Genomic DNA, 22,519 nt, shown 5'->3' on the forward strand with positions numbered 1-22,519 from the left:
TACATCAGGAGAAGTAAAATCACTCAGGACAATTCCTCGTATCTCAGGAAAATTTGCCAAGATCATTTTGGAACCATCAAAAAATATAGACTTTGCAAACGGAAGGAAGGAATCATACTAAAAGAGAGTATCTTTTGGTGTGTACTCCACTTTATCGATACTGCTATTGAGTCCTGCAACATTATGACATAATGTTGCATGCTGAGGGCCAAGCACATCTGCATTGTGTATCAAATTAAACCAAAATGTCATACCTTTAGTTGTCTTCAGGTTTATAAAACTGCTGCTTCTGCAGAACAGCCATCCTCCAACTCCACTCATAGCAGCCGTGGTAAATGAAGCCAAGCTTAGTCACAAGTCCTGTTGGTGAGAAAGAGTGATCAGGTGTTGAAAACTATGTTGAAATTGCCTGTTTAAAAGCTAGCTAGCTAACTGAACGAAGCGACATATGGTTGCATTATGATGTACTGTGGCCCTGAAGTGCAAAATATACAATGAATAAGAAAACACAACAGCAAAGAAGACAATACTACAGACAAATAAAAAAAACATAGACAAGACATAATCAACTTCTGAAAGGCATGTGTTCATCCAATCAGCAAGGATCCATATTGAAGCATATACCGACCTTTTCGGTTAGAAGTTTATGATCTTGAGTTTTCTCATTTTTAATGTGTTTTCTGTTGATTTTGTTATTTTGTTTTCTGCTTTTTGTTGTGTTTTCTGATTTGACATTGTTTTTATCTATTTAGTTGTTGTGTGTTCTGATTTGCCGTTGTGTTTTCTTTTTTGTATTTGTGTTTGTTTCTGTTTTGTTATTTTGTTTTGGTAATCTGTTTTTCTTTTTTGTTGTGTTTTCTTTTTTGTTGTTGTATTCTCTGATTTTCCATTGTATTTGTTTTTTTTGGGGTTTTTTTTTTCTTATTTGTTGTTGTGTTTGCAATTCCAGGCCTTTGTAATGACGTCTTCAAGGTCAGGTCAGAAAATGACTGTCAGGTAAATGTAGACAACACATGACCCCGATGTGTTTAAATGTAACATCACAAGAAGGAAAATAAAGGTTTTTGATTCAGTTGTTTGGAGGAGAAATTGTCAACCTAATAAAATAAATAGAGATGTATTCAAAACCTGTTTAACACAAGCTTCAATCAGGTTACAATGTAACACTAAAAGTCATGCAGATATTTTTTTGAAACAAATATTTAATTAGAGATAAAATAATTTACTTCCAGCTGACTAAGAACTGACTGACTGAAAATGAAAGCAAACAACATAAAAGAGCAACAACAACTCAGATCATTAAGGAGTCTGTATAATGGTATAAATATCATTAAAAATGCATGAGACCTGTTACTTGCCTCCAAGATTCTGTATTTTTACAGTCCAGATAGGCCAATGAAAGGATCCACAACCAGAATATCCCATGCCTCTGCAAGGTAAATGGACCCTCTACTAGAATATTCCATCACTGTCTCTTTATCAGAAAGCATGTCAGTTGGGGTTAAAAGCTCTTCAAAATGCTCCCTCCATCTTCCAACAATAGCCTCTCCAAATGGGATTAGTAATGCAGGACAATGGTGGTAATGCAATTTAGTACATTTGCACGTGAGTGATTTTATTGAATGATCTGGACAGCATATGAAGTATGCAGTGCTTCACTACTCTAATAAATTACTGAGAGGTTATACCACTCCTGCCAGGCTTTATAATATGTCTGTAATACAAAGTATATGCCTTTAGAAATCATTTTTACATTGATGTAGATGACAGTGTTTGGAAAGTAGTGACAAGTGTCCCTACCCCCTCAGTCTCTCCTTGAAAGGCTTGCAGGGGGAGAGAGCTCCTTTTTTTCTGACTAGTCTGAAGTAAAGGTGGTTATTAAGATCAGGAGTAGAGAAGATAGGACAGTTATTTAACAACTATCCTTAATCAGACCTTAAATAACGCAGTATCCAGGCTTTTATCTCAGGATTTCCTGGTCAGGGGATATAGAATCTCTGTTCAATATCCAATACTTACATTTCCTGGCTAAAAAAGCTCCACAGTGCAGACTATCAGATTCATTTTATGCTCTGATTGACAACAGAGCTTCTCTGCAATGAATGTGTCATCCTTTGCAAATAACAAACTTTAAAATAACACAACATTCTATTATTATTTTTGACCCAGGGAATTTCTATATTCTTTTAAAAGTAACTCTCTGTGTTTAAAGCTTTGGTGCTGAATTTTCCTTGGTTCCCCGAATGCACTTCTTCCTCTGACATCCATTTTGATGTCTGTACATTTTTAAAGTGTTACATAAACTTTAAAAAAGCTTTTGTTAAACTTGTAGCAGTGTGGTGAATCTGGTAGTTGTTTGCTTGCTGCTATGAAATGCCATGCCACCTTATGACAGCAAACACAACAGCATCTCACCCAGCCGAAATGAAACAAGTGCACATGCATTAGGTAAATAACAGAAATAAACAGGGTTTATACTGCATTCTGCTGTCATTTATAGTGTTTGGTGTTTTGCTGCTGCAGAGCTCAGGCACTGCTCAAACACACAGAAGGATTGGAGCGGTCAGAGAAGACTGCTGCAGAGGTACAAAGGCCTTGTGTAGTCAGACAAGAGTCAAGCTGGCTCCAAGATTCATGGAAGGAGAAATGTATGTGCGTTTTATTGTACTATAAACAAGTCAACATAGCTTCTGGGAACAAAAAACGAATAGTAATAGTGAATACGGAGTTGCCTTTAGCCTGTTTCTTTTTTTAAGTACTCTCCATTACCCTACTTTTAAACTGCAACTATATTAACTTCAAGAAGATCTTCTCAAAAGTCATTATTTTAGCGACTAATATAATGTATTGCACGATACGAGCCAATACAAGTAACTAGATCCATGATGTTCACTCCTTAATTATGAGCCCGTTTATATGAAAATCGATGATAAAGTTGGGCATTCTTTAGAGAGTGGTGACTGTCAAAACCACTGAGATCTGTTACTTATTCTAAAGCTGTAATACCGATTTTCCTTTCAGCTACACCCTCTAACCCACATATTGGTGATGCACAATATTCTGTATATCAGGCCAATTGGAGTACTTTACCATTTAATATTCTAGTAACACAATTGTATCCGATCAAAAAAACTGATAAAACATGCTTCCATTCACTTGCAAGCCTACAGATTCTGAAAAAGTGTTGTTACTGGTGTGGACATGTATCATTGTTCCAGAGAAGGATAACACAATTGCATTTTGCAAAGCATGTGCCACAAGTATTCAGAGAGCAGCAGAAGTGGCAGCTAGCAATAGCACAAACAGAAAACTGCGTGCTATAGTGTGCACTGATTCAGCAGACATTTGAGAACTTCAGAAAGTTTACCCGAGTCAACTCAAAGCTAAATTTATTAATGACATAATCACTGAATTTATCGCACTTGATGATCCAACTTTTTCCGAGGTAGAAGACCAGGAATTTCCTCAGCTAACGATGTATTCAGAGAAGTATCCCAAACCTCTGTTGCTTTGCAAATGTATCCAGGTCTGCCCTGTATGATGTGATCCCTACATACAGTTGTGCTCATAATTTTACATACCCTGGCAGAATTTGTGATTTCTTTGGCCATTTTTCAGAGAATATGAATGATAAGAGAAAAACTTGTTTTTCACTCATGGTTAGTGGTCGGGCAAAGCCATTTATTGTCAAACAACTGTTTACTCTTTTTATATCATAATGACAACAGAAACTACCCAAGAAATCATCAATTCTGCCAGGGTATGTAAACTTGTGAGCACAACTGTATATCCACAGTCTGACAGAAGTTATATCTTGGACTTCTTAAGTTGGTCTCGTAAGTATGCTTACAGTGGTTTGAAGACCCATTGGGTGGATGAAGACTTGAACATGAAAAAGCACATGAGTGCTCCAGCTTACTAGAAAAAAAATACATTTAAAGAGATAAAACTGTTCTTTGTATTTTGTTTGATAACACAAGTTATTTCAGATAGATTTGTATCTATAGAATATTAATATATTTACATCTTTACTCACTAAATCTGACCCTTTCTTACCCTAAAGGTGTGCATAAGAATTTCAAAATACAAACAAGTAAAACAAAAAATATCTCTATTCTTATCACATCAGTCAAAAGAAGCGGGATATTATCTGTTGTCGGTACTGGCTCAAAATGAATCCATGTATTCCTATCAAAAATTGTCATTTCAACCTCCAGAAAAACACGATAACTTCATAATGCTTCAAAACAGAAGTACCAACACCAATTTCCAATTTCCATCCAGTTTGACGCATCCTGTTTGTGTCACTTGTTTACATTGCTATTTGTGACTCCTCGTGATTGTTGATTGAGATTATCGCCAGGATTTTGCGGCAAATAAGAAACTGAGTGTTTCACTTAAGCCCATCTCTTTCTCTGCAGTTTGTCACAAACATTTCAAAGTGTTATTCTAGTTTCCGATTATACTTTTCACCCACTTCACGGGAAATTCAAAGATTTTATGTGTTTTGCAGCAATTTTCTTAATAGCCCTAGTTCTTACACTACCACTTTGTATCCAAGATAGAGGGAGTCTATAAATTGGGCATAGTGGTCAAATGATGAGCCCATTTTGAATCAATAGAACACTGCACCCTTGCAACAGCTTTTTCTTTTGACATTTTAAGAGGACGTGTTTGCTTGCACGGCAAGAGAAGGAGGGCTATTGTTCCTTTGTGGTGCTCAGATTGTTTATCGACTAGGCGAGCGTGCACCCATAGCCCTCCGTCAGTGTTTAAGTCCTCTGGAGACAACGGCACACGCCTGTTCATCTGCAAATCAATACACCAGTTGCATCGGAAATGTGAGGCTTAAACTACTTTTTCTTAAAATGCAAACACGTACATGGTGCATGTCCGGCAAACAGAGTCAACACAAACTCCACACACACACACACACACACACAAGCACACACACACACACACACACACACACACACACACACACACACACACACACACACACACACACACACACACACACACACACACACACACACAGAGTTTTACCTCAATAAAAGCAATCGGACCTCCAAGGAAGGAACAATCTTTCACAGCCTGTGTAGTCAACCTGATGCAAGCACTGAGCAAACCATTGTAACAACCTTGAATTGTGTTTCCACGACAGTCGACCAAAGATGAGAATTGTTCTACTCAGATTCACACTGAGTATTCAAAAACGTTGCTTTCTATTTCTTTATATCAGTTCTAGCTGCAAATTAACGAATGAACGTGCCTCACAGAAATCTACTGTAGGACCCCTGAAATGTCTCAATAACACACATCAGCATGCTTTAGTGCAAAATCTGAATGTTCTGTATTGGTGAAGAGGACTTTTTGAGATTAATTTTAGGTGAAATCATTTTTTTTTCAAATTAAATACAATTTAACCCTCCTGTTAGGTTGCAGGTCAAATTGACCCTTTTAAAAGTCTACTTTAGGTAATATATGCCTTCCAAACCAGCTAAAACATACAAATCTGGGTTGTGTTAATTTATCAACATCACTTCATAAAAATAAAAATAATTCAAAATGTAAAATAAAATAAACAAAAATCTATGTCATGTAAAACTATTGTATTTATATTAAGGTCTTTCCAATGTACATTAAAAAAAGTTTTAACATACATTTTTAATGCCAAACGAGTGAGTTATCCTCATTGAACCATGATCTGTGCGAATTAAAGAACACCAATGGACTAAATCTTGATTTAAATGGTTAGTAATGGAGTTAAAATTAGAAAAAAAAAATGTGCATTGGGATTTTTTGGGGTTCTGACACTTTTGGATAATTGAACATGACCAGGGTCAAATTGACCCAGGACCATTATTGCTGTTCAAGAGAAACGAACGTAACAGGAGGGTTAAAATGAAAACTTTTCTTTTAAATGTTCACCACTAAAGGCTCTAACCATCATCTTTTAGATTTCCATGTCTATCTTCTTTGTTTTCCTGAAATCACACTAAGAGGTCCCTTCCTAAATCTGAGGCAGGGAGATAAAACTTAGAAAGAAGACTTCATTTCTTTTCAAACTTCATCTCTCTCTGAAGCTAAATATGTTAACATTTAGCATATTTTTGGGAGGCATAGTAATCATTTACTCATTACACAAGTACTTGATCTATACTTTTGGCTAGTAGGTGAGTACAAATATATGAAAAAACACTATGAATTTTAGATACATTTTAATGCACTTAAAGCTGCTGTTGGTAGGAATGGTGAAAAAAATGTTACTTTTTTTCTGCTGGGTTTGGAGAAAAGGTCATAATGCCCATCGGTACCCATCTGCATGTGAAGTAATTTGAGATTATGGCGAACTCTCTGGGTTTTCCCATGCCTTTGTATCCAGCAATGTTATTATTCCCCTCTTTCCCGTTATCAGGGACCAATCAGAGCTACTCCCCAACCCTCTGTCCTGATTGGTCAAGTAGCAGCCCCACTACATAGCCCTGATTGGCTGGGAAGCCACTACTTCCTCATAGAACGCGCACAACAATTTGTGGGCGGGGTTACGACAGCAGAGAGGGGAGGGGTAGTGTTGACATTCCAAATCTCTCTCAGAAATGATGTTTATATCACAACTACCAACAGCAGCTTTAAGTATACTTTTTTCCACCTGACCTGCTTGAATCATTGCATTCAAACATGTCAACCCTCAATAAAAGATAGTGAAGCTTTTTCAGGTGTGCTTCAAGGGGCAAAAAAAAACCTCTTCTTATCCAGGTCAATAAAGTACTATCTAGTTACCTCATTACCATCATCAGCAATGGATAAGTTATACAGTGCGCAGTTGGTTATACACCAAGGAGATGATTAAAGAAGATTCCAAACATGCACTCACTCACATTATTACAAATTATCTAGCATTTGCATAAATGAAGCAGAGCATCGATTATTAAAACATACCTCCTACCATGCCTATTCTTTATGCATCGCCTATAAAATGTGTTTATTTTGCATTCAGAGCAGAATTAGGCGACTACAAATGAATGCCATTCAATTCCATAGTCTAATCCCCAATATCATGATTAATACTTCCATGGCTTTTATTCGCCTTATCAGCACAGCTCCATGTTGAGATAATTTGAGTCTTTTAACAACTCCGACAAAGTTGCTGAGCCATTTGTAGCTTTCTCTTGTGATATTTGACAGTTGACATTCAAACGTGGGACTTTCTACCAGGTTGTGGCTGCTGACTGTTATCTGTTTCAGCTAGGCTGCGCGAAGGAGGTGCAAAGGTTGGGTGCTGCAGGCGAAGACAGATCTTCAAAACATAATGAGGGTTTGGCACGGCGTCTCTGTGCCTCGTCCCTCAACAGAAAGGAGAAAAAATCTTTTTTTTCCTCTTTCTGTCAGGTCTTTGAGGCACTGCTTTTGGCTAATACGCTGTGGTTTGAATATAAGAGGATCATTCAGTAATTAGAAAAGCAAATACTTTGTCCTTTTGTTTTTCTTTTTTCACTCCCAAAATGAAGCGAAGGTGCTACTAAGTTCTGTTAGCTGACCATTGTGGATCACAACTGCAATTTTTGAGAAGTGGAAGAGACAAAAAAGGACTGAGACACTACTAAGAAGCTGTACCAGGAATGTGTGTGTGTGTGTATGTCTGCGTGCATGTGTGTGTTTGAAAGCTTTGATTGTTCTTACATGCTCGACTGCACAGGATTTTGGGCAGGCAACCTTTCTGCTTCAAGTTCCAAGACTTCTCTCCCCTTATCTTTCTCTCTCTCTCTCTCTCCTCTCTCTCTCTCTCTCTCTCTCTCTCCTCTCTCTCTCTCTCTCTCTCTCTCTCTCTCTCTCTCTCTCTCTCCTCTCTCTCTCTCTCTCTCTCTCTCTCTCTCCTCTCTCTCTCTCTCTCTCTCTCTCTCTCTCTCTCTCTCTCTCTCTCTCTCTCTCTCTCTCTCTCTCTCTCTCTCTCTCTCTCTCTCTCTGCCAGTTTTTCATTCTTTTTTTTTCATCCTCTTCCTCCCTCAGTGTAGAAGCAGTATGCCTCAGCTAAGGTGAAACAGCGTGGATGTGATTTCTATAGCTCAGTTGGAGACCAGCATCTCATCACAAACCGGTCTCGGCTGGTTGGGTCAGCGAATCAAATCCTGGATACCACGACCGAAACGATTTCAGTTTGGAGACCGGGGACCCTGCCTCACATCTCAGTCATTGGGGCACGTTCAATTGGATGCATTCGATTCAATCCAGCTCATATGTGGGAAGGAACAGAGAGATTGGTGATGAAAGGCGGCAGAGGATATGAAGAAAAAAAACAGCTTGAAGGGCATGAAAACATATGGAATGTAACCTGGAAATCACAGATGTTTTCCACACATTGTTTTCATCTGAAACTATCAAAGAATATACAATTTGCATCTAATTCTCCATTTGCGATCATGCTCAGAAATCTCAAGAGGGTGCGCATGCTCTCGGAAAAACGTACACAACAGTCTAAAAATATGACATTTTTGCAGACTTTTTAACTGTGATTTAAGGGTTAGTAAGACAGAGTGAGTCACTCTGAGGGTCTAACGAATGCAGCAAGCCTGCTGTGTATGACATCACCACATGCTCCTCATATGCACCACTTTGTGCATTATTAATTAAGTGACTTCTTTCCTCTGAGTAGGAGGCAGTGAAGTGCTCCTTGCTTCTTGGGCCTCAGTTTTACCTCTCTTCAGTCGAACCTTCTGATTTTAAATATCACACAACACAAGCTCTCCTCTCTAAAAAGGTATTCACAGTACACTTTGGCAATACAATTTCTCACAAGTTTGACAAAAACAGTGATTAAATTAGTGTTTTGGGGCTGCTATGGTCAATACTTTGCAATGAACTATGTATCAAATCACCTGTGTCTTACTTGCATTTCTATTTTCAGTGAAGTGCAGCATCTTTGAGATCATTGTTTTGTTTATACAGCTTTTGACATTACCATTTTAGCTCCATACTCAATGCATTGTTTCCAGCTGGTAACCCTGTTTTAACCAACAGCAAAAGTTAGCAACTGAACATTGATAGTAGTACTTTACAGCTAAAGAGCAAGTAGTCTGGTTTGGCATATCAACTTCAGAAGCTATACCATGACTAAACCGCTTTGTCAGGGTTACAGGTAGGAGCAGATCCAAGCTGTCATGTGGGTGAGCGGCAGGGCACACCACTGACAGTCAATCACAGGGATGACATTTAGAGACAGCCTTTTACACACACACTCACACCTGTGGGCAATTTCGAATCACCTGTTCACCAAACAGACATGTCTTTGACTGTGGGGAAGAAGGTGTAATACCTGGAGGGGACCACTCATGCATAGCTCAGAGGATCAATCAGAGAACCTTCCTGCAGTGTCAAGCAGCCCTTGTTTGGTTATAGTAAATAATAAAATAATAAAAATCTGACGGCCTTTTAAACATGAAATCACCCAACATAAGCTGAGATTGAGGAGTTTAACAGTGCTCGGTCTCAAGTTATTTGGTTAGCCGTAACATTGACACTAAATGTGTTTTAAGCTTCAGCACACTTAGCTAACTAACTGGAGGAAACAAGCAATTTTACATCAGGATACTCTAAGATGGAAAAAACGAAAAGGTACAGGCAGAGAGGCTCAAGAAATTCAGAGGAACAGTTTGAATTCTATTTTATTATTGATTATTAATAGTTTAATTTGATGGCTATTATAATTTAACAATGACTATTACTAATCCTGTTTCGCCACAGTACGTGAAATTAAGTTTGTTACAGTACATCAGAGAGGCTGGGGACCCCAAGCATCTCCCATATGCCATCAGTTTTAATGAACTTTTACTTCTTTTTTTTTTTTAAACTTAATTTATTAAGTTTGGGGTTTTTACAACATATAAACATGAACATACACGAATCGACAAACTGAACTCGTACAGACAATACCCACATTAACCCCACCCACCCCCCTGGCCAAGAACACATCCTAAATACAGAGTCACAAAGGAGATTCAGGAAGAGGAATAAACAGAAATAAACAAAATGACAAGGCAACAAATGGTAATAAAAAAAAAAGAGATAAACAAACAAACAAACATATAAATAAATAAATAAAGATCCAACGCATAAGCATCGTTACCAGCAACAAATAGGCCAACCAAGTGGGCATCAGTCAGCAGGCATCAGAGTCAACTCCTTTACAAATTCAACAAATGAGGACCATACTTTAGTAAATTTGTCTGGGAAACCTCTCAGTGTATGTCTCATTTTCTAGAGTTGGAGCAGAGATAGCAACTCGTGTACTCATCTTCTAAAGGGAGGGGGTTTATTAGATTTCCAATTCATCAGAATGAGTCTGCGTGGGATGAGGCGACTAAATGCTACTGCTTTCTTCTGTGCATTTGTGGCATGAGTTTCTATAGGTATCACCCCAAAAATGGCTGTGAGTGGGTTGGGCTTAAGAGGCGTATCACACAGAGCAGAAAGGCAGTCAAAAACCGAGGACCACAAATTGACCAGGGAGGGACAAGACCAGAACGAACTTTTACTTTGACCAAATAGAAACACCAAGTGATGAGAGCATCCGAACAAAATTAGAGCATGACGTACGACATGCTGCCTCAGCCACGCTCTTATGTCATTGTACAGTTTTAGCAGCAGCTTAAAAGTTTAAACACTTAGCACAAAATGAAGATGCTTGTCAGTGCATAATTATAGTAAAGAATGCTTTACTAAGCTATTTTCAGTTCATGATAAAAAATGAGTCAGCGATCTGTTGTCCATGTGTGTGACGCAAGAACATTTTTTATTTTAGATTCAGACTTCAGTGAAAATACTAAAATCTAAGGACGTCTATTTGTCTCATTTCTGGTCAGAAATACCTCGTTGGACTTAATTTGAGTTACATTTACATGAAAAGTCCAGGTATAAATCTTATTTGTGCAAGAAAAAAGGCCTGAATTGCTTGTTATCTGTAAAATTTCTTCCAATGTGGCAGGCTAAATGTATTTGTTTCTTGAGATAAGACATTATTCTGAAAACAAGAAACGTACTGTACGTCAAACTGCTTACTGCATTGTCAGATATTTTCATTCATTACAAGCAATTAAGGCTTTGTTTTCTGCTTGTAATATCTTGACATAGGATTTCTATCTAGGCTTGTCACATGCATGTGGTTTATATTGAGTCTAATGAGATACCTTTGACTAGAAATAAGATAAATACACCCCCAAAGATTTGAGCTAGGATTGATAGTTCCAGTGTTATTTAGTCCATTTTAGTCATGTGTATAGTAGGAAATGTGTTGTTCTCTCACACACGGGTACCTAACATTGCATGAGGTGCAACAGAATAACTCCTAAATTCTGTCACAGCACAGCTAATGATTTGTTGTGTTTGGAGGACAGAGAGTTGGGCCACACTGACATTGGCCAGTTAGCTCAGTACACCACAGCTTCCCTCTGTATATGTGCCCGTGTCTGAGTTGACCTTTTGCTGATTGAGAATTAAGTGTTGGTGAGTGCTTCGAGTCCCTGGCCTTTGAAGGTTATACGGACTTACTTCCCAGCTCTGCTCACTACCGCACCGATAAACAGCAAGTACACAGGACGGCTGGAATCTGTCTCATGCGCTTTTCCTCTTTTTTTTTTTTTTTGTATCCCCGACCTCCTGCACCCTTCTATCTTTGTGAACATGGGATATCTCCACAGCCACTCCCTGGGAGATGGAGGGATTCTGAAAATGAAAAGAAAAACAATTAGTAGTGCTGATGGGCCTGTGTGAGGTAATGAAATTGCGTGTCTCATTGTAGCGTGTAATGGAGAGCAGTTTGAAGTTAATTGAGGGGAGATAGGACACTGGGCCACTGTCTGCCGGAGTATTGTAGTCAGAGACGAGGTTTATCAGTGAGAGAATCACTGAACCCAGAGAAAAAGCAATTCCTTATCAGACCTCACAAATGAGAATTATCTTGCTTTAACAGACTAGATAGCGCGATCAATTGTTATTGTAATTAAATTCATATTCCTTTCATTTGTTTCTGGGTCAGATTCACAGGCGTGAAAAGTCCATTCAGACTAAATGAATCAACCAACCCATCTCCGCATGTAGTAACATTACAGTTCTTTTATTTCTTAAATACTGATTCCAGCACCTTCTCTTTAACGCTTATTAAATACACAATTTGATGCAGCTTGTACATTTCCATGAGTGGTAAAAAAAAAATTCAAGATGTAGTTTTGATAGTTTGGCCTGGCTGGTAAACCTTAAACCTGGAAGCTGAAGTGATCACAGCTCTGACACTGAGGTAGTTCACTGAAGGATATAGAGCGCCACCTTCTGGTGGAAAGATTGAATGACATAAATGTCCTGCCTGACCAACTTGCAGTACCTCCATGAATGGAGCAATTAAAAAACTACCCTCAGATGGTTAAACTAACTCAAAAAATAGCACAAGATTTCTTGAGGCAAATACAATCTTGATGCATAAATACTCAAGCCTCATGGTTTGACATTTAAAACACCTTCCATTGCTCAGTCTTAAATGATGACCTGTGATGCATTGTATATTTCTTTCCTATAGTCCTTTCACAATCCAACAACTATGGCTTTACCCTGTAAGCTTTTTTTGTTTGGTAGTGAGCAGATTTCTTCCAAAAAAGCGGAAATCTTAGATTGGAGTCCTAAGTTTTTAAGTAAAACTTTGTATCTGGTGTTGCATCAAGTTTTCTGCATCAAAATCCCCATGAAACACCCAGACTGTAATCAATAATGTGGTTTGGGCAGATGTGCGTGGTGGGGAAATGTTCCTTTCTCCTCCTCACACAGAATGTTGACAAAAGACAATTAAACGCAGCTTGCCTACAGTATTGATCATGTCTCCCAGATAGGCAGAGCAGAACCGCAGCACCTGTATTCATTAAACAACCTGTTTAGCAACCATGCGGCAGGAAGGAGAGAGTCAGGCTCTGTTTGTGAAACGAAGCGCCACAGGCCAAGAAAACACCTGCAAGATTGAACGGAAACTTTTCAATAGAGCGTGACGAATAGGAAGGAACGGAGAGGGAAGGGTAGGACAGACTGTGACCTTGTCTTACGTAAAAAGAATGAGGAGGAGGAAAGGACGGAAGGGAACAAAGCAGAAGCATAAACAAAAGCTAAGAAATGTTAAATTGTGTGTGTTTATTCTGATATTAATAGGAACGAGGCGGAGGTTATTTAATGCTTTATTGCTTTATAAACACTTGTTCACTTTGAGGCTTGAGGGTGAAATGTTAACAAGTTTGACTTGTCCCTGTGAAATTAAGAAACGCTTTGGCAAGTCAAATGATTCAATGAATATTAAACAGAAGCCACATACTGAGGCCTAATTTGTTTTGATAGACTTGTTTTACTTTGAAAGAATAAGAGATTGCTTTAACCTATACCTCACCTACTTTACATTCCACAGAGGGACATCTCGCAGCTTTCTTTCACCCTTCAGTGGTAACTCCTCATTCTAAAAACCTCACTGAAAATAGGTCATTTTCCAGCAGACGGACTATAAATGGCAGCTCCTGTAAAAAAAATGCCCCCTTAAATAGTCAGGGGATTTAAATGTAATGTTATAGACCCACTTAAGCAGATAGTATGTCCTCAACATTCATGTACTGATGCAATCCATGCGATAATTATCAGCCAGGTTTGCAAGTGCTCAACTCTTTGCAGTACTTCTTGCCATGTTATGTTCTATTAACTTTCAACGAGAAGAAAAAACATGCCAAGAAGTATTCAGTACAAAACTACTAAATTAGACAAAAGAAAGGAGCACAGAGAAAAGCTCAGTGATTCTGTAGAAAATCTAAGATGGATAAGAGTCCTTGACTGGCCTGCTTTCTTTATTGCCGCTGACCTTACATTGAATCACTGGATTGTATCCATTGACTGTATGAAGGACAACATGTCCCCCCCCCCTTTTCTGTTGCACAACAGTGAAGCCAAAATAATTCCTAAGCAGAGCACTGACACCATGAGCTGGTGATGTTTTGGAGCCAGAGCCTGTGCAGTATGGATCAGACGGTGGAGCCACAGTATTGACGACCCGGCCCTGATCACCAAAACAGACATTTAATTTAACCAATAAAAGAAGAAAGATCCCTCAGATCAGTACAGTCTGCAGCAGAAAAGACTCTTGAGCCAGTTTGAAGAATACCAAGTCTAATGAGTCTTGTGTAAGTGTTCACTATGTCTTCTCTTGCTCTTCCTCCTGTAGGCTGCATATCTAGTGCACATAGTGCGGCAGGAGCCCGATTTGTTGACAGAGCTGTCAGCAAACCCCTTTTTATTGCATCAAATTAAAAAAGTAATAAATGAGCATCTATCTAAGAAAGATAATGTGTACTTTAATTTTATAGTATCACTTATGTCCCATGTGTTAACATGGAGGAGACTGGCTTTATGATCTGTACTTCAGCAAGTCAGTAGGGGGAGCTCGCAGTGTTTTGGCTTCCCTTTTGGAGTACTTTCATGTCATTGATCTTCATATAAAGTTTGAGATTGAAGCCGAAGTTGTCCTTATTTAATGACTATGTTCAGAGCGAGCAGATATAAAAGTAATTGCTTCAAGCTCTCCTTCCTCTCTACTTTCATCACTCTACTCAACAAACAATCTGCACTAACTTAATGCTCTTGTATGAGTATGAGGGTTCACTTATTCTGCACTAATGTTAATATGATACTGCTTTTTAGTTAGTTAATTAGTATGCCACAGTGACATGGTTTCTTATTTTGAAAGTGGGCATGCTATTGTATGTTGGTATGTTGAATGAATGTATTGTTTGTGAGCAGCACTGCACTTATGTCCACGACAAATTTCCCACGGGGACAATAAAATTTATCTTTTCTTATCTTATCTTATCATATGTCTATGGCATAATTATTTAATCCTCATTAATCCCTGAATTTAAATAGTTAACAGAGATAAAGCACACTTTTAAATGTTTAAAATTCCAATATTCGCAATTCAAAACTGTTTTCATGTCCATATCAACAACATTAAGCAATTCTTAACAGCGTGAAATGTACTTTTACATTATTCATCCAAATAAGTGCTGCAGTGCACCACAGTGGTCTGGGAGGGGGGGGGGGTTAACACGACAGTTCAGAAGATATTAAGGTTACAAGTTTTTGCCCAAATAAGGACATGACTGACTTGACTCCAAGACGGGAACAAACTCTGCCTCTTTCGTCACACTCTGCCTGGTTGAGTTCAGCATTACCAATATGGCTGCCGCCACCGATTGGCTTCAAAACAGCGCTCAGGAACAGATGGGTGATTCAAGGATACTACGTCCATTATTTATACAGTCTATGGGCATAACACTTTAACACACATTAAGTAATATATAGGATTACTTGTGTAAAATTTGCTGCGCATTTCAATAAAGTGCATAAGAAAAAAAAAACATAACTAACTTCATTACTATACAACACATTTAGAGTGTTGTTGAAAACGTAGGAACTGACATAAGTATAAGTATGCTTAGCGTGTAGCTGGTAGCCTTAACTCAAAGTACTTCAGTGATAATTTAATTCAATTTGACAAAAAGTGCTTATTACTTTGTACTTGTCATCTGACAGTCTGGGAGTTTGTGTGAAGTATGTTTTTCAGAAGTGCAATGGTGCTGTTATTTTAAATCACAATGGCAAAAGAAACAAGCTAATTTTGGACCTTAATCGCATCGGATTAACGCATTAACGCTGACAGCCCTTGGGTAAGTGTATGATTGAGAGCTTGATGACAGTATTGGAATTAAAGAATTCCCCTGTCCCCGGCTTACCCACGGTGATCCATAAACTGTGACCTTGACCTGCTGCTACAGCCAAAGACAACTCCAGGGAGCACATGCTGTGAAGACACCAGCAGACTCCGAGGAAGGCAGGGAAGATTTTCTTATGCCATTGACTGACCTATTCATAGATCAGAGGCTGCAACGTGGATTGATTTTTCTTTTTTTTTTGGCAGGGGTGACCTTTGGGTGCAAGCCTGGTATAAACTGAGCTCTGAGAGAGAGAGGGGGTGCTTACTCTTAGAGGTGTGGGGAGAGGGAGGTTTTCCAAGATTAGGAGGCAAAAGTTTTTGGAAGGGACAAACCAATGACTAAATACTTTTTGTTTGTCTCTAAAAGCCAGGGCTCATGGTCAAGCTCATATCTCCCCAAGACAGAAGACAATAGCATTTGCAGTATTTCTGGATGCCCTCTCTTGATGGTGCTGTCAAACAAAAGAGCCATCACAGAGGGACAGGAAGTGATATCTGTTTTATGATAACAGCTTACATTTCAGCAGATTGGGCAGAGGGCATCTGCAGAGTTTCACTCCTTTAAACACATCAAAAGTCAAACAAATAGTTGTCTCAAGAAAAATGGTTAATCTTATATTTTTATATTTCCAGCAAATAATTTCTGGTCTCACTTATGGCTCGTTTCCACCAAGCGGTCTGGTATGGATCAGTACAGTTTGGTACGGGTTGGATCGGTAACGCCTGATCCTGTTTGCGTTTCCACAGTCAACCGTGGTGGGCAGCGTGTAAGCCAGACGCCGATAGCTGCGTCAGCTACGTAATGGCGTGACGTCATGGCAGGGCGACAGTGTACCCCACTAATAAATGCAATGAAGAAGAAAAACGTGAGTAAAGTCTGCACCTCCGTGGTCGACCATGGAACGCTGTTTCTTGATGCCATTTTCCAAACAAAAAAAAGTTATCTTCCCGAAGTCCACTGGAGATTTAAACATGGCAGGGTTATTTGTTGTTCTTTATTACCGCTGTTGCACGGGAAGTGGCGATTCTTTCGACCAATGAACTGACTGCAGTGTTTCTAGCTCCAGCTTCTGGGGTTGGATCGGTATGTCCGGCACCCCAACAGAAGGGCACCAAAAAGTGGGACGGTACGGCTCAGTAATTTGGGGACCTGTCCCGGCTTTAGTCAATGGAAACGCCACAAAATGCGTGCCGTACCGAGACGAACCGAACTGAACCACTTGGTAGAAACGGGGCTTTAAACCCAGTATTTATTAAATCTTCATCTCTGGTTGTCTGTACAGGGAAATGCCTGATTTTTAAATTATACTCAAATGCCACACAGAGGGGGCGTACTCGGGAGAAAAGTTAGGACAGTTCTAAGGGCCTTTGACTTACAGGAGCCCTGAAAACAGAAGAACATTGCTGAAGTGAAGTCTTGGGGCCAAATGCAATATTTTTTCATGGACCCACAATTTCCTGGCAGCGCCCCAGGCCACACATTGTATTTTCCACGGTGGTACAGAGAAAACAGAACAAGACCTGAATGGTTTCAGGCTATCAAGTCTGGGCAACAGAAATCAGGAAGAGCAGCAGGAAGACACTTCTCTGATGGATTTGAAGAGAACGAGAGGAATTAAAGCTGTACCACAACTTCTCTCCAAAATAGACAGTAACATGAGCCAGACTGGATAGCATTAAAGATCAGGTGGAACATAATGCGTGCAAATTAATCCCCAGTGTGTGAGCACAGTATTGATCGGCATTGCAATCTCTTGCAAGTTGATCAGAATGGGACATAAGAAATGTATGCCTGTATGACTGACGGGGGCAGTGGGGACTTTGCTGCTTGTGCTGGCTAAGATGGAAAAGGTTGAAATAACTATGAAAACAAAGTTTTCAAGTTTTCAAGCAAGATTTTACATGTGCATTTAATGTTATAGGGAAGGAAGAGAAAAGTTACAATCAACAAATACTCTGCTTAAACTGTATCTATCATATAATACTGTAGATATGGTGTGTTTGGGCGTGGTTCCTGTTTATGATTGTTTAAAGATAGACCCATTACAAAGAGGAACTATGTCTGTATTATATGAGATGATCCATAGAGCTGCAGCCCCCTCACTTGACCGCGTTAAACAGAAGTGGGAAGCAGAACTTGGTGTGGACATATCTGGGGCGGTGTGGCAGAGAGCAGTGGGACTAGTACATACAGCGTCCATATGTATCAGACATGGGTTACTGCAGTTTAAATTGATGCATAGGTTCCATTTGTCCAACAGCAGACTGGCTAAATTCTATCTGGGAACAAATGAAAACTGTCCAAGGTGTAGGTTCCAGGCACCCTCAGTCATATGTTTTGGGCCTGTCTAAGCTTAGACTTCTTCTGGATCAAGGTATTTAATACTCTATCAGAAGTGTGTGACACACAGATTGCGTCGAACCCAGTGACAGCCATATTTGGGATCGTTCCACATGACTGCAGGATCTCAGCTAACCAGGCAGCAGTGGTGGCCTTCTCTTTAATCCTAGCACGGCGGCTCATCGTGCTTTGGTGGAAAAAAAAAACACGCCACCTTCCCACAAGCGCAGGCTAGAAGACATTTTGAGCCAACGATGATTTCAGTTTAACCCAAATATTACCCTCTCCATTATTATGGTTCCTATTCTTTCTCTTTCCCCTTCTCAGTGATGTATTTCAAGCTACTCAGGTGTATGCAAGTGTGTAAGGCCATTATGTATTGTGTTCGGTATGTTTAATATTGTGTGTCTTATGTGTTGAAAAATGTAATAAAAATATTCAAATATATTATTGTACCACTGTATGTTGTTTGATGTAGGCTGGGTGAGATCCTGGAATATGTTGGTCAACTTTCAGTGTCTGAATAATTCCATGAGGGATGGGTCATGCATATGACCAGACATGAAAATAAAATATTCATTCATTCATTCATCATAACATCAAATGAAATTTACAACAAAAAATGCTTCGACAGCTCCATAGGCCTGCATGTCTGCACAGTACTCAGAAGTGATTATTTAACAAGGGTCTCTCTCTCTCTGTTAGTCACTATGTCGGTCTCCCCCCTCTTCTTCTTCTTCCCCTCAGGGAGTAAGTGATTTGATATTCACTGGAGTTTTCTAGGGTTGTAGCATGCATTTTAAGCCCCCATTGTGCTGATAGTCAGATTTTTTTTATGTGGGATAGCCAAATGTGTTATTGCAATAAACACTGGATTAATTGTGCAGCCCTAAAACCAGGTCATATATACAGGGTTTTGAATTTTACATTTGCAAAGTCACCTCTGTACTATTTTAAATGTTGTTGACATTAGTCATTGGATTTTGGAATGCTTATGAATCCTCAAGCCAGGCAATCGGCTGCCACGTTGGTTTTCTGTAGCTGTAAATTTTCATATTTGGTGGAGAAGGTTGTCATGGAAAGTGGGAAGGAATAGTAACCTCCAAATCATCAAAGCTAAACAGTTAAATAGCTACTCTCTCGTGTTTCCCACAGGATGAGATTTGGTTTTGTGGTGGTCACTGACCTCAGTTGTTTATCAAACTAATGAAGTTAAAAAAGCTTATGGAATGTAGTTGACTTGCCACTCACTTGCCTGAATCTCAGTCCAGCAGTTTATATTGGTTAAGTTAAAATAACAAGCCTTCCTACCACTTGCCATCTGCTGAAGCCCCCCTTAAGAAAAAGCTAACAATAATCCTGACTCTTGCACTGGCTGCCAAATACATAAATGAAAGAGAAACTGAATGAACTAACGGGCTAGTTCTGGTGATCACAGTGTACCTGCTACTAAGTGCAAAATAATAATAGTGCAATAATACTAGAATTACACTCATCAAAAAGATTGATCACAGATCTCTTGGAAGGTTTTCTTTTGGCTTTTGGAGCCAGTCTCAAGTGGAAGTTGAAGAAGCATTGTTTTTGTACCTTTACGTTGGCTTCATTTCCCAAAGCTGGAGGATGCAGCCACTTGGATGTTTCAGAAGTACTGAAAAGGTTCATTTTAGTCCCTGTCTATATCGTGTTTTTTGGGCTCAAGGACTAAACTTAATATCTCTGACAAGACAAAAGAACCTTAAGTCATACCTGGAACCCTACCAACCAACCCAAATCTTGTGTTTGGCAAGTACTGCTCAACACGACACCTTTCGTTGTTAAAAGCCAACTGAAAACTTTCAATGAGCTTTGTGTCCAAAATAGAACCTTGGTAAAAGATCACCTGTGTTCACGCATGCTAATCAGCTCATCAAAGTCTTAAACGCTAGAGTAATTCTTATTTCATAGCCAATATTTAACATGGCATATGCTCTATTTTTCCACAACAACATTCCTGTGCTTACTAAGATGTTCTATTTTCACCTTCACCAGACAAAGTGAACCAAGCAGAGGGGAGACTCAATACGCAAACAAAGGCTTATTACCTGTTAGTCATGGATCAGAGCTTCTGGTAGACCACAATGATCCCAAGAAAAACCCGGAGTATATTGCTTTCTACAGGTCCTGGCCCCTTGTTACATTTTTTCTCTCTTCCTGTGGGTGAGGTTGATTATTAATTGCTCTTTCATTTGTTGACAGAAGACAGGAGGTATGGGTGTATATAAGGGTTTATGGATTTATTGGTATGTATTTAAGAAGGAGACGCTGATAGTCGTATGTAGATTTCAACTTATGTTGATTACACAGGTTTATCATTAAGGTTGCAACGTTCGTGACCTTTCTGATTACAAGGAAGATGCAGCATGATGGTTTACGGAAAGCTGGGTCTTGAGTAAGTCAACTGGCTCAACAATAGGTCTTATCACCAGACAGACAACTGCAACTTCACTATAACCTGTTAACCTGTGTAAGTGATTGTCCAATTAACTGGAGTGACGCAGTAGCAAGTATGTGGCTGGTAAAATGCAATGAGTGACTGAGTGTAACCAAACATTAGCTGAATGAAGTCAAGCCTATCATTTTGCATATGTTTGTGTGATTAACATATTGATTCAAGCCAGACGTTGTGGAGCCATATATCTGCTTCATTTTGCTTTTAAATGTCAGTCCCCCCTCTGTACAGATCTGTGCTGTGGGTCAGTTTATGAGTAACTCACTTCCTGTGGCATTCATTACACGCCTTACACACCTGAGACAAACTGAGATAAAAGCTTTATTATCTGTTAGGAAATCAGGCCGCTGTCTTCTTTGATAACGGGGGATTAACACAGTAAGATATTCATTGTATTGCCCTTTCTTTGCCAACACGCATAAAAACTAGGACTTTTTTGTGTTTGTTTTTTCAACTGTGGGTACACGGTAGTTTCTTAAAATTGTTCCATAACAAAGACCCATTTTGTAGGTTGGCCAGCCTTTAAAAAGGGTCTAATATTTGTTTTCAGCCCTCCTCCCTATTGACACATACCAGTAAGCTTTCAGGAATGTCCCAATAGCTGGATGACCACCTCTTTCTTATCGCTCTTTTTCCACCTGTTCTTACAGTGTGCTGTTATCTAGCAAGCGTACACTAAATTTACTCTGGAGACACTTCTTGAAAGCATTTTTTACTACAGCATTATCAGGTCACAATGTCCAAATGCTTCTTCAAGTACTATTTAGAAATATGGATTACATAAGTTGACACTTAATGGCTCATCCTTTTGCTTTATCTTTGCATTGCATGATGGAAGATGAGCTTTGATCTGAGAAACAAAATATCTGATTGCCATCACTGTGCATCTAGCATTGAATACCTTTGTTGAAAACATGACATGAACTGGTTTTAAGATAAGTTCATTTATTTGAATGTGATATTCATTGTTATTATTATTTCACTGTCTTTTGATGCTAATTTATTTTGCATTTCTTTGCAAATGTAAATCACTTTGAGGGGCTTCAGTGTTTGAAATGCACAATGCAAGTGAAGCTTGCCTTGCTAACTTATATCTTTTTTTTTTCAAGATTTGTTTTTTTTTTAGCAAAATGCAAACTTTACAATACAGGTCCATTATTTCAAACATATTTTCATGTTTTAAACATAGTCATATGAAAGCATATATATACACATACAAAAATAAGAAAAATAAATAATAATAATATAAACATACATAAATTGAAATAACTATATATATACTGTATATACATATATACATACATACATACATACATACATACATACATACATACATACATACATACATACATACACACATACACACATACAAATAAAATAAATATAAAAGATAATAATGTTAAATAAAATAATTGTATTTATGTACTTCTAATGAGTAAACAGGTAAGTAGCGTTATGAAGCAATGAATATAACAATGATAATTAAAATAAGAGTAATAATAGTTATAAAATAAAAAAATGTAGATTTAAAAGTATTTATTTATGTAATGTACTTAACACACATATTTAGTTTGAGTTTGAATTATTTAATGAATGCGTCAACTGCAATCAAGTGAAGAGATAAAATAAAATAAAATGCTCAACTGTTATCTTTTTAGATCAACATGCTAAGTGCTAAAACTTCCTATTTTGTAAGGCTGTAATAATAATCATTCCTTAAGAGTTACCATTTCTTTAATATCACCATAATCTAAAAGATGTTTTTAAGACACAGTTGGTTCAGTGGCTTAATTGTGTATGAACAGTCCTGTTTTGACTAACGTGAAATATATATCTGTCCCTCTACCTTTTTTGTCCCCTGTGAAATGTTTGGAAATTTGTAAGCACCTTAACTTTTACATTTTCCTTG

At 38.6% G+C, this 22,519-nt stretch overlaps 1 long non-coding RNA gene across 1 annotated transcript in view; it reads right to left on the reverse strand.

The window, feature by feature from the left end:
- The window catches only part of LOC117827101, a 117,367-nt gene extending 105,728 nt beyond the window's left edge, over nucleotides 1–11,639 (reverse strand). Inside the window, exons 1-2 of the long non-coding RNA XR_004634148.1 lie at nucleotides 11,545–11,639; nucleotides 255–360 (exon numbers count right to left, since the gene is read on the reverse strand). This is a non-coding gene — a long non-coding RNA (uncharacterized LOC117827101). The remainder of the gene's footprint in view (nucleotides 1–254; nucleotides 361–11,544) is intronic.
- Nucleotides 11,640–22,519: the final 10,880 nt, after the last annotated feature.

This window comes from Notolabrus celidotus, chromosome 15 (assembly GCF_009762535.1).
Source record: "Notolabrus celidotus isolate fNotCel1 chromosome 15, fNotCel1.pri, whole genome shotgun sequence".
Classification (NCBI taxonomy): Eukaryota; Metazoa; Chordata; class Actinopteri; order Labriformes; family Labridae; genus Notolabrus; species Notolabrus celidotus.